Source organism: Balaenoptera borealis (genome assembly GCF_965194805.1).
Source record: "Balaenoptera borealis genome assembly, chromosome: 9".
NCBI lineage: Eukaryota > Metazoa > Chordata > Mammalia > Artiodactyla > Balaenopteridae > Balaenoptera > Balaenoptera borealis.
The window spans coordinates 45,882,790-45,896,050 of record NC_138873.1 but is presented as its reverse complement, the minus strand read 5'-3'; the positions used below and the strand labels follow the sequence as shown (position 1 = coordinate 45,896,050).

The 13,261-nt window shown below is 34.7% G+C and overlaps 1 long non-coding RNA gene across 1 annotated transcript in view; it reads left to right on the top strand.

Moving 5' to 3' along the window:
- LOC309634622 overlaps positions 1-13,261 on the top strand; it is a 333,842-nt gene that overhangs the window by 138,375 nt on the left and 182,206 nt on the right. The gene's annotated exons all lie outside the window — the stretch shown is intronic.

The window sequence follows — 13,261 nt, the reverse complement described above, 5'->3', positions numbered from 1 at the left end:
ATTGATTTAAAATGTAGCTTTGATTTTTTTCATTATATTTCCTTCAGTCTCTTCTGAGTTTTCTTGGCCTCATTTCAATCAAGGAGTCTTGTTAAAATATCATACTCCATTGAAAGTATGACCAAATAAATATGTGATGTTGGGGAGTAAAGGGTATGAGGAGGAGAGAAGATATATTTTCCAATAACAGGAGTAACAGACTTGATGGAAAACTCTCCAATTCGCACTCAAGAGTCTGATGTTTGAGCCTTATCTAAGTGATTACTAAAGATATGAAAGAGGAACAGGCATGACATTCTTGAGGAATTCAGTTTGATACATCAATGCATACCACCCCTTTTTCCCCTGTAGGATGACACGAGCATTGCTCACAAGAATCCTCTTATACATCCAAGATAATCTAAACCCTGTCTTTTTCCTGTCTTATCCATTTTAGAGACATTTGCCAAGTGGCTTAGGACTAGAGATTTAACAAAGACAATGTTTTGCATCTTTACTATGTTCAGTCCCCTTTGGGCCATCAAACTAATTATAACTATTGATTCAGCAGCCCTGTTATTCTGTTATAGAAGGAAGTTAGATTAGGCAGACAAGCTTATTTTTGGACTTTTTCTCAATTCCTCATGAACTTTTGGATGCTTGTAAATTGATTTTTAAAACGTTTAATATATTCTATGCACAATTATACAGTTCATAAACTTATTTTTCTCCTCTTTTACTTTGAAATAATGTGTAGTGCTCACAGAACATCTTGCTGTAATATAAGGATAAATGAATTTTCTCATTTCCCATCTTTGCTTCCTCTTTATTTCTCCATCCGCCTCACGCTAAGTCATTTGTTTTTCGTGCTAGCAGTTGTTCTGCCAGGTCTCTCTGGGCTACCCAGGAGACACCTCAGAGCACGCTGCAGGCAAGCATGCAGAACTGCTGCTAGTTTCTTTGAAAAAGCCTGTCTCCTCTCTTGGAGGGCAGCTGAAGCAGGGTGGTATCAGCTGGCTGACAGATACAGTATAAAGCAAAGCCCTCCACTGCTTTCCTCTGATGATCTGGGTGAGCACCTGCCTGCAGAAGCGATAAATTAGTGATACCCCTCTCTGAATATAGCTTCCTTCTTTAGGTTACTTCTCCATACTCAAGCCTCCAGTGAATTTATTCCCATGATATAAGAAACTCCATTTTGTAGACACATCTACTTAGCAGTGAATTAGCCACACATAGCCAATTCCATTCATAGGGTCCTGAATACGACACTTAAAAATCAACATGGCCTGTTAAAAGACCTCAAGTTATGTGTTTATATCTTTTTACACATTGTAAGGAGTAAAAAATGGGGCACAGTTAATCAAAACAAATCTAACACATCAATGGGTTCAAACCAGGTTCATGTTTATTTGGGACCAAATTATTTTCTCTCTCTCCTTTTTTTTGTCTTTTAATGGAATTTAAACATGCTTAGATACAATGGGGTGGTGATATGTCCCAAAAAAGAGAATTTTATGAGAAAAAAAACCCTCAAAAATGGGAGAAATATTTAGAAGCAATGGATAAAAGGTAGTAGAGTCAAACAGACACCTTAGTCCATGGCCAAACATGCCAGTTAAATTCTAACCAGATCAGGACCACCTTAGACCCAGGCAAGGGCAGCCCCTGCTCTGGGCCTTGTGTTTCAGAGAGCCCTGCATGTCACAAACACAGAAATTCATTGAATATAAAACACATTGGCCATCTGTCACTTGGGATCTGGCACTTGTGACCTGTAACCCTAAACATCTGCTCTTGTGACTAATATCATTTAGGCCCCAAAGAAATAGATGCTTCTTCTACATCTCTTTGCCTATGATCTTGAAATGAAAGGTGATTGCATGCCAATGCCAGGGAGGTTTGTGGCATGTACAGCTGCTGACATCAGACATACACAATGCCTTGGAATGTAGGAAGCATTTGAGGGGATAAATCTCAAGTGTGAGGCCCACTGAGTTTCCACAAAGTGAATAATACCTGTGTAATTAAGCATTTTCCAATCACAAGCACTGCCAAGAGGAAGTGCTAACCGAACACTGTAGACTGTTGTCGTCTGTTACTTCATGTAAATAGGATCCTCTAGTACTCTATTGTGACCAGACTTTTTTTGCTCAATATTTGTGAGATCCATAAAGATTGATGAATATAGTTATAATTCATTCATTGCTGTATAGTATTTTATTGTGTGGAAAAAACCACAATTTATTTATCCTCTGTTGTAGATGAACATTTGTGTTATTTCCAGTTTGGAAATATTACTGAATAGTGCTGCTATGCACATTCATGTTCATGTCTATTAGTAAATCTATATATTTATTTCTGTTGGGTATACACCAAGGAGTGGAATTTCCGGGTAATAAGGTATACATAGGTTTAGTTTCAGTTTTCCACAGTGGTTGTATTGATTTATACCCTCTAGAGCACTCTGTAAGAGTTGCTGTTATTTTCTATCCTTGCTAACTTCTGCTATTTTCTGTTACTTTTATTTTTGCCATTCTTGTGGTGTACAGTAGTATCGCATTATGGTTTTAATTTAATCTTGTGTGCAGAAAAATCTTAAAAAATCCATACAAAAAATCTACTAGACCTAATAAATGAGTTAGGTAAGGTTGCAGGATACAAAACTAATGAAACTAATGTACAAAATTCAATTTATTTCTATATACTAGAAATGAACGATCCAAAATTGTTCATGGACATTGTTGATGGACAATCATATTGTTTCCAGTTTTCTGGCTGTTACAAATAAATTGCTATGAGCATTCATATACAAGTCTTTGTGTGTACGAAAGCTTTCTTTTTCTTTTCTTTTCTTTATTTTATTTTATTTTATTTTAAATTGGGGTATAGTTGCTTTATGATGTTGTGTTAGTTTCTGCTGTACAAAGAAGTGAATCAGCTATATGTATACATACATCCCCTTCCTCTTGGACCTTCCTCCCACCCCCCGGCCCCATCCCATCCCTCTAGGTCACCCCAGAGCACTAAGCTGAGCTCCCTGTGCTATATAGCAGGTTCCCACTAGTTATCTATTTTACACATGGTAGTGTATATATGTCAATCCCAGTCTCCCAATTCATCCCACCCCACCCCCTTACCCCCACCATGTCCACACGTCTGTTCTCTACGTTTGCGTCTCTATTCCTGCCCTGCAAATAGGTTCATCTGTACCATTTTTCTAGATTTCACATATATGTGTTAATATACGATATTTGTTTTTCTCTTTCTGACTTCCTTCACTCGGAAAGCTTTCTTTTCACTTAGGCAAATACTCAAGAGTGTATGGCTGGATCATACAGTACGTATGTGTTTAACATTTAAAGCCAATCTGCTTTTGAAAGTGGTTATATTGTTTTACATTCCCACCTCCAGAGTATCAGAGTCCTAGTTCCTCCACATTGTAGCCAACATTTGATATGGCCAGTCTTTCTATACATCACTATAGTTGGTATATAGATGTGTCATAAAATATCCTTTTGATTTTTATTTGCATTTTTCTGTTGACTAATGATGTTATTAACTTATTTGCCATTGAATATCTTCTTTGGAAAATGTCTGGTAAAATTTTTGCCCAGTTTTAAAATCAGGTTGTTTGCTTTTTTATTATTGGGTTTTGAGAGTTCCATATATATTCTGAAACAAATTTTTTTATCAGACATATGATCTGCAAATATTTCTCCTACTCTCTAGCTTGTCTTTTTATTCTCTTAACAATGTCTTTCAAAGAGCAGAAATTTTTAATTTTAAAAAGTCCACTTCATTTTTTTCTTATACAGAGTGTACTTTTAGAGTCATAACTAACAACCTTTTGTCCAACACAAGATCACAAAATTTTTTTCCTGTTTTCCCTTATAAGCTTTATAATTTTAAGCTTTATATTTAGGACTCTGATCCGTGAATTTTGAGTTAATTTTGATATGTGGTGTGATATGAATCAAAGTTCACTTTTTTTTTTTTGCAGATGATATCCAGTTATTTTAGTACCTTTTATTGAAGAGTTTATCATTCCCCTATGAACTAAGTTTGCACCTTGGTCAAACCTTAGTTGTCCATATATAAGCAGGCATATTTCTGGACACTATGGTGTTCTAGTCATCTATTTATCTATCTTGATGCCTATATTGCACCTTTAGTTGTTGCAGCTTCATAATAAGTCTTCAAATAATGTGGCATTAATTTTCCAACTTTGTTCTTTTTTTAAAGTTGTTCAGGTTATTCTAGGTCCTTTGCATTTCTGCTTATTTTAGAATTAGCATGTTAATTTTTACAAAAAACTCTTCTGGGATTTTGCCTGAGAAGCATTTGAATCTATTGGTCAATTTGAATCTTTAGATCAATTCCTAACTACATTTAGTCTTTCAACCCAAGAACATGATGTATATTTTTGTCTTTTTCTTTTTGAAATTGAATCTGTTGTTTAATTGCCACATTTCAAAAACACATTTTTTAATTATTTTTTTATGGAGGTATAGTTGACTTATAACAGTGTATTAGTTTCAGGTATACAACATAATGATTCAGTATTGGTGTGCATTGCAAAATGATCACCACAGCAAATCTAGTTAACATCCATCACCATACATAGTTACAATTTTTTTTCTTATGATGAGAACTTTTAAGATTACTCTCTTAGCAACTTTCAAATATGCAATACAGTATTTTAAACTATGGTTGCCGTATTGTACATTACATCCTCATGACTTATTTTATAATTTAAAGTTTGTACCTTTTGACCCCCTTCTCCCACCCCCTACTCCATCCCTGGCAACCACCAATTTGTTCTCTGTATCTGTGAGGTTGGTGTTTTTGTTTGTTTTGTTTTGCTTTGTTTTTAGATCCCACATATAAGTGAGATTATATGGTATTTGTCTTTCTCTGACTTATTTCACTTAGCATAATGCCTTCAGAGTCCATCCATGTTGTTGAAAATGACAAGGTTTCCTTCTTTTTTCTAGCTGAATAATATTCCAGTATATATGTACATCTTACATCTTCTTTATCCATACATCTATTGATGTACACTTAGGTCATTTCTCTATCTTAGCTATTGTAAATAATGCTGCAATGAACATGAGGGTGCATATATCTTATCAAGTTAGTGTTTTGTGTTCTTTGGATAAATACCCAGAAATGGAATTGCTGGATCACACAGTACTTCTATTTTTTATTATTTTTTTTAGGAAGCTCCATACTGTTTTCCATGATGGCTGCACCAATTTATATTTCCACCAACAATGTACAATGGTTCCCTTTTTTTCACATCCTTGCCAACACTTGTCATTTCTTGTCTTTTTTTATGAGAGCCATTCTGACAAGTGTGAGATGTTACCTTATTGTAATCTTGATTTGCATTTTCCTTATGATTAGTGATGTTCAGCATCTTTTTGTGTACCTTTTGGAAAATGTCTATTCAACTCTTCTGCCCAATTTTAATTGAATTGTTCAGTTTTTTGTTACTGAGTTGTATGAATTATTTGTATATTCTAGATGTTAATCCTTAATCAGATATATGATTTGAAAATATCATCTCCCATTCAGTAGTTTGCCTTTTCATTTCGTTAATGATTTCCTTTGCCGTGCAGAAGCTTTTTAGTTTGACTGTATTTCCACTTGTCTATTTTTGCTTTTGTTGCCTTTGCTTTTGGAGTTAGATCCAAAAAATCATTGCCAAATCAATGTCAAGGAAATTACTGCCTATGTTTTCCTCCAGGGTTTTTATGTTTTTAGGATTTAATCTCTCTCAACAGTGTATTATTAAAATCTCTATATCCTTACTGATTTTCTGTTTAGTTTTCTATCATTATTGATTAGAAAGTATTGAAATCTATGACTATAATTGTGAACTTATCTAATTCTTCTTGCAGTTCTATCACTTTTTGCTTCCTGTATGTTAAAAATTGTTATATTCTCTAATAAATTACCTTTTTATCATTATGAAATGAGATTCTCTATTGCTGTTCATAATTTTTGCTCTGAAATCTACTTTGCTATAATATAGTCACTCTAGCTTTATTTTGATTATTATTAAAATACATTTTGTTTCTTCCTTTCAATTTTAACCTATTTGTACCTCTGTGTTGACAGTGTATTTCTTTTAGGCAGTATATAGTTGGATCTTACTTTTTTATCTATTCTGACAATCTGTGACTTTTTAAAAGTGTGTGTAAACCATTTATATTTAATGCAATTGTTGAGATAGCTAAGTTTAAACTCATCAGATTTCTATCAGTTGTGTAACTGTACCATCTATTCTTCTTCCCTTTTTCCTTTTTTGCTTCCTTCTCATAGATTGAATATATTTTTATGGTTTTATTTTATCTCCTTTGTTAGATCATTAGCATAACCATCTATTTTTCTATTTAGTTGTTGTTTTGTGTTTATTGTTACATTTTAACCTTATCACTGTCCACCTTCAAATGGTATTATAACACTTCACATACAGTAAGAATATTACATGTTACACTTCTGTTTCTTTCTTCCTGACCTTTGTGCTATTGCTATATATTTTACTTCTAAATATGTTATAAAACTCACATTATATTATTATTATTGTTTACATAATCAATTATATTTTATAAACATTTATATTTTAAGGATATTTAAATTGTAAAAGATTTATATATTTACTATGTAATTACCATTTCTGCTCTTCATTTTTTTGTATAGATCCATATTTTCATCTGGTATCACTTTCTTTTTTTTAAATTTTTATTGGAGTAGTTGATTTACAATGTTGTGTTAGTTTCTGCTGTACAGCAAAGTGAATCAGTTATACATATACATACATTTACTCTTTTTTAGATTCTTTCCCCATATAGGCCATTACAGGGTATTGAGTAGAGTTCCCTATGCTATACAGTAGGTCCTTATTAGTTATCTGTTTTATATATAGTAGTGTGTATATATCAATCCCAATTTCCCAATTTATCCCTCCCCCTGCCCCGGCTTTCCCCCCGGTAACCATAAGTTTGTTTTCTACATCTGTGACTCTATTTCTGTTTTGTAAATAAGTTCATTTTATGATTTTTTTAAGATTCCACATATAAGCAATATTATATGGATCTAGAGATCATCATGCTGAGTGAAGTCAGTCAGACAGAGAAAGACAAATATTATTGTCTACTTTCTAGAAAGACTTCCTTTACTGTTTTCTGTAGTGTGGACCTGCTCGTGATAACTTCTTTCATCATTATATGTCTAAAAAAAACTTCATGTTGCCTTAATTTTTGAAACTTATTTTCAATAGGCACAGAATTTTAGGTCACTTGCTCTCTCCAGTTATTTAAAAATGTTGATTTCCTGTCTTCAAAATATTTTCTTTCCAACAAGAAATCTGATGCCATTTTATTTTTATTCTTCTCTAGGTAATATATCTTTTCGCTGACTACTTTTAGGATTTTCTCTTTATCATTATATTGTAATAATTTGATTGTGATTTGTCTTCTTGTAGTTTTCTTTATATTTTGTGTGCTTAAGGTTCATTGAGTTTCTTAGGTATATAGATTTATAGTGTTCATCAGATAGGGAAACATTTCAGCCACTATTTATTAAAATATTTTCCTGCCTTTCATCTAACACATCTACTTTATTCTCTATTTTGAGAACTCTAATTACATGTATAATTGACCCCTTGACATTTTCTATAGCTCAGTGAAACTTTTTCCTTTTCCTTTTCTTTCTCCTCTTCCTCCTCCTCCCTTTTTCTCCTTCTTCTTGTCCTTCTCCTTTTCCCTCTCCCTTTCTCTTTCCCCCCCTCTGTCTCCCTCTCCTTGTTTTTCTTATCCTTCTTTCATTCTCTGCCACCTCTGCATTTCGTTTGGAAAATTTCTATGAGTTCAGGTTCACAAATACTTCTGCAATATCTAATCTGCTGTTAATATCATCCAGTAAATAGTTCATCTAAGATGTTATGGTTTTATTTCTAGAAGTTTGACCTTTTTTATATTTTCCATATTTCAACTAAAGTTTTTGAGCATATGTGACACAGTTGTATTAAGTATTTTAATATTCTTACTGGCAAATTCTAATATCTATTTGAATTCTGACTCAGTTCAATTGGTAGATTTTTCTGTTATTATGGGTTATATTTTCCTTCTTTTTTAAACATCTTGTAATTTTAGATTGGATGCCAGACATTGTTAATTTACCCTTGTTTGGTGTTGGATGTGTTTGCACTTCTATAAATATTGTTGTTTTGTTCTGTAATGCTGGTTAAGTTACTTGGAAACAGTTTGATATTTTCAGGTCTTTCTTTTAAGATTGATTAGTTGAAACCAGAACTGAGTTTAATCTCAGGCCAATTATTCCTGACAACTAAGACCCTTCACTCTGCACAGTGTCATATGAATTATGAGATTTTCTAGTTTGGCTGGTGGGGATAGGGACTATTCTTACCCTGTGTCAGTTATGCACTGCTCAATCTACTCCTTTTGAGTAGCTCTTTTCCTGGCCCCAGGTAGTTTCCTTATACACATGCTAATCAGTATTCTGCTAAATACACAATGATACCCTCTAAAGATCTTGAGGTTTCTTTCTCTGGATAGCTCTCTTCTTTCCCGTACTCTGTATGGCAAACTCTTGCTGCTTGGTCTCCCTGAATTCCCAACTCTATCTTCTTAACTCATGGAGTTTCCTGAGCACTACCTGGATTCTTCCCATGCTGTTACGCTGTACTTTCTTAAGGCATTGAGTTAGAGCAATCGTAGGGTTCTTGTTCATTTCCTGTCCCTCAGGGATCACTGTCCTTCATTGCCTCATGTCCACTGTCTTAAAAACTGTTCAAATATCTGGGACTTTCCTGGTGGTCCAGTGGGTAAGAATCCACGTTCCCAATACAGGGGGCCTGGGTTCGATCCCTGGTCGGGGAACTAGATCCCGCATGCATGCCGCAACTAAGCGTCCACGTGCCGCAACTAAGACCCGGCACAGCCAAAAATAAATAAATAAATAAATATTTAAAAAAAAACAAAAAAAACAACTTCATATATGTGTTCATTGTTTCAAATGGAAGGAAAATTTTTTTCTCTGTTCCTCCATCTTGTCCAGATGTTTGGTATTTGATGTTTTGATATCTTTGATGTTATCTTTAATCTTTTATGTAAATTCTGTATTTCTTTGTTGCTGATTGTGATAGGTTAATTACATATATAACCCTAGTTTTCCACCCCTTTTTGTATTCATATTCTTTACAGTATGATTCTTTAATTCTTTCCATCAAGAGGAGGCATCTGTTCCTCCACCTGTGGAATCTAGATGGCCTTGTGACTTGCTTTGGCTAAATGGTTTTCTAGTAATACTTAGCTTCCATGCAAAAAGGTCCAAGATGGCCTGCTGCTGCTGAGTAAACATCTTGAGCAGAGTTGAGTCATCCTAGCTACAGCCATCTCAAGCCAACCAATCCTAAGTGGCCCAGAACCTGACCACAGAGTATGAGTAAGCCAGGCCGAGAAATGAAGAGCTGCTCAGCTGATCCCAGACCAAATTGTTGATGTTCAGAATTGCAACTGAACAGGTAGTTTTTTAATCAATAAGTTTTAGGGGTGGTTTTTACACAGCAAACATTAACTGATATATTGGTATACAGAAATGCAATTAATTTTTATTGACCTTGTATAAAATGATCATTAATTATTCTTATAGTTTGTCTACAGATTCTTTTGATTTACTATATTCACAAAATAGTCATATGTGAATAATGACAGTTTTACTTCTTTTCAACACTTGCACCTTTCATTTCCTTTTCTTATTTTATTGTAGTTGCTTGAACCTCCAGTATAATATTGAACAGAAATGGTGATCCTCCTTTCATTCCTAATCTCAGGAGGGAGCGCTTATAATAAACTTCCTTTGTGTGTAAGGTTTCAAAGCCCCTTTAGAGTTTGACAGGTCTCTTGAGGGATATGCATTCTTTATGCTTAAAGCTTCTCAAGTCTCACTTTCTTTGTCACTGCAGAACCAGGGGACCACCAAAGTTCTGCCAACCTTTCCGTCCCCCAGTGAGACCCTTTGTCTGAACCAAGCTTCTGCTATGGATTCTGACTGCATCAAGGCAGCAAGTATTCCAGGGCAGAAATGGCTACAGATCTGTTGGCTACTCCTCCAGGATTCCTACTTCTTCAGAATTTTAGCCTCTCTAGTCCTCTTTGTTTCCACAGATCTCTGATGCCTATAAACGGAAGCTCTTTTTATTTTATCTGACTTTTCTATTTTTTTGACTAGAACTTTTGTTAGACACAGACTATATCATTTGTATTAGAGTTCTCCAGAGAAACAGAACGAATATTATATATATATATATATATATATATATATATATAGAGAGAGAGAGAGAGAGAGAGAGAGAGAGAGAGAGGGAGAGAGAGAGGGAGAGAGAGAAAGATTTGTTATAAAGAGTTAGCTCCTGTGATTATGGATACTGAGGAATCCCACAATCTGCTGTTTGCTTGCAAGCTGGAGACCTAGGAAAGCCAGTGGTATAATTCCAGTCCTATTTAAAAGCCTGAGAATCAGAGGAGCTGATAATGTAAATTCCAATCCAAGGGCAAGAGAAGAGCTATGTCCAAGCTCAAGTAGGCAAGTAGGAAGGGAACTAATCATTCCTTCTTCCGATTTTTGTTCGTTTTGGCCTTCAACATTTGGATGGTGCCCACCCACATTGGGAAGAGCAATCTACTTTTACTGAGTCCACCAATTTAAATGCTAATCTTACCTGAAACACCCTCATGGATATACCCAGAAATAACCTTTTATTTAGGCATCCCATGGCCCAGTCATGTTGACACATAAAATAAACCATCACACCATCCTACTAAGAAACTTAAACAAATTAGCCTGCTATTTACAACAGTTACACATGGAAGCTAAATAACATTTTACATTATAAGATATTCATACTGAAATTAAATTTGTATATATGCAACTCTCTTAAAACATTAGCCAGATCTCTACAATTTATGTTGCTATTTACAGTAGAAATCTAGTTACTGCTTTTAAAGACAGTAAAAATTATGATTTTAGGAATAGTGATTTATGTGAAGAAATTGAAATGTTTTGTAATGTTTTATGCATAAGGACAGTTTGTGTGTTCCCGTTATGATGTTTGAATGTGATATGTAAAATTTAGTATTTAGTTCTGAATATAACTATTGCTTTAAGAGTTTTATTGACAATTTTAGTTACTACTGCCTATGCAGAGTTTCTTCAAATTGAAATTAATAAAAACTTGTCTAATAACTAGAATGACTAAAAATTATCTAATTTGGTATTTAAGACACATAAAACCATAACTCTGTGCTTATACTTACAGTTATTTTTGAATTTGAAGTTATAACTTTTCAGGGTAGGAAAATAGAAAATATTTTACTTGGAAGTTTTAGCTCAACTTATAATCAATATATACTTATTAATATACCATGGGGACTTCCATTTGTACTCTTGCTGCAGGTTGTGAAAATAGGGTCAGCCCTCACCAACACATTTGTGTTAGAGACATTTTAAAATGTCTTTTTCTTTTTTGTCTGCATAGACTGGCAAGATTATTTTTTACAATTAAAAAAAACCAAAATCAAACCCTTTTTGTCTTTACCGACCACTATTTCATTTCATCACTTGGGGTTCAATCATGGATGCAGAATCACTATGAGTATTATGGAATAAGAAATTTATTATACAAAATAAACCTCACCTTGTTGTTGCAGGGACTGGGAAGTAAAGGTCTGAAAAGATTTAGAGAAAAGTCCTTAATTAATCCTGGTGTTGATGGATGATTTAGAACTTGCAGAAAGTCACTTCAGGGTCCTAAAGTAGAATTGGTGCAGAACTATCTGAAGGTTTTTGACTCTCCATGACTGTCGCCTCTCTGAGTTCTCAAGGAAGCAACTTTTGTTGCTTGGGGTATTCAGCTGGGGCAGTTGTCAGGAAGGAGAGATAGATGTACGTGGAGCATTAAAGGAAGGACAAGTTGAAATCTGCCAAGCAAATTATCACCAATGTTGTCCCTTAGAGCACAGTGGCTACTTCTTCACTGCTGCCTCCTATATTACACACACACTTTTCTTATGATTGACCTTAACCCAAATTATTCAGGGAAGGAAATTCTGGACAATGCAGATTTAGCTTAGCTAAGATGACACAATACAAAATGGCCATATCACCTATGACCCTATGGGATGAATTAAAACATTAGAGCAGGGAATATTGAGCTGAAAAAAGATTATGTGATTTTCCTAAGAATACCACACAAAGGGGGTTTTTAGGACTTTTACCTTCTGATTTTTCCATCGGTGTGCTCAACATCTAGCCTCCTGATGTGCTTATTTTTTACTGTATTCGGTGTTTTTCCTTTGCATTTAGGACCACATTTGTATAGAGAACGATGCTTGTCCAGCAGAAATGTCTGAGCTCTCATAGAAATTAAACAGCAAGGGATGGTAAGGAATTGGAGCAGCCAACTTAAATTGAGTATAATGATTTCCCAAGGATGTGATGTGGCCACCACTGGCACCATTAACCACATCAAGCATTTTCTCAGCTCTGTAAGACAAGAACATAGAGGAGAAATGGCTTTCCCATCAGCCAGAATTGTTCCTTGTTTGTTAATTTATAACTTAATGCTGTGTTTCCTCATCAGGTGTCTCTGCATTTGCTGAAAATGTCAGGAAGATGCCATGGAGGGCTTAATATTTTATACAGTAGAAATGTTAGTTTTTTATGTCTCCGGTCCTGTATCTGCCTCACAACTTCCCTACTGCAGTGCTTGCGTGGCTTCTGTTTATCTATTGAAATATAGTTGGGATATCTCCTGTTATGTTCTGTGACAAGGTAATGTTAAACAGGAATCTATTTCTGCAGACACTGTTTTGTTTGGTTATCTTGCTGTGGAAGCTCAAGAACTCCCTTATCAGAACTCACGGGTTTTCCAGACTAAATGGCTCTAATTAACAAGCAAATCACAATGACTAGAGATAGAATTTGCGTGGTGAAGCACTCTGGGGTCCCAGGCACACCAAAGAATGCAAAAAGTTGGACACGAGGGACTATTCAGCACCAAGTAGTACTTACATTTTATAGACAAAGCACCCAGACAGTAAGAAAATATAGATATTGTCCCAAGTGTGTATGCAAAAGTTAGAGTTTTCTTAAATTCTAAAGGCAATAGAATTTCTAAATTGGTCTTTACTGTGTCTTTTTTTAGATTTGTAAGCAGCATTTATCTTGTAATGTATTATGTTCATAACATGCT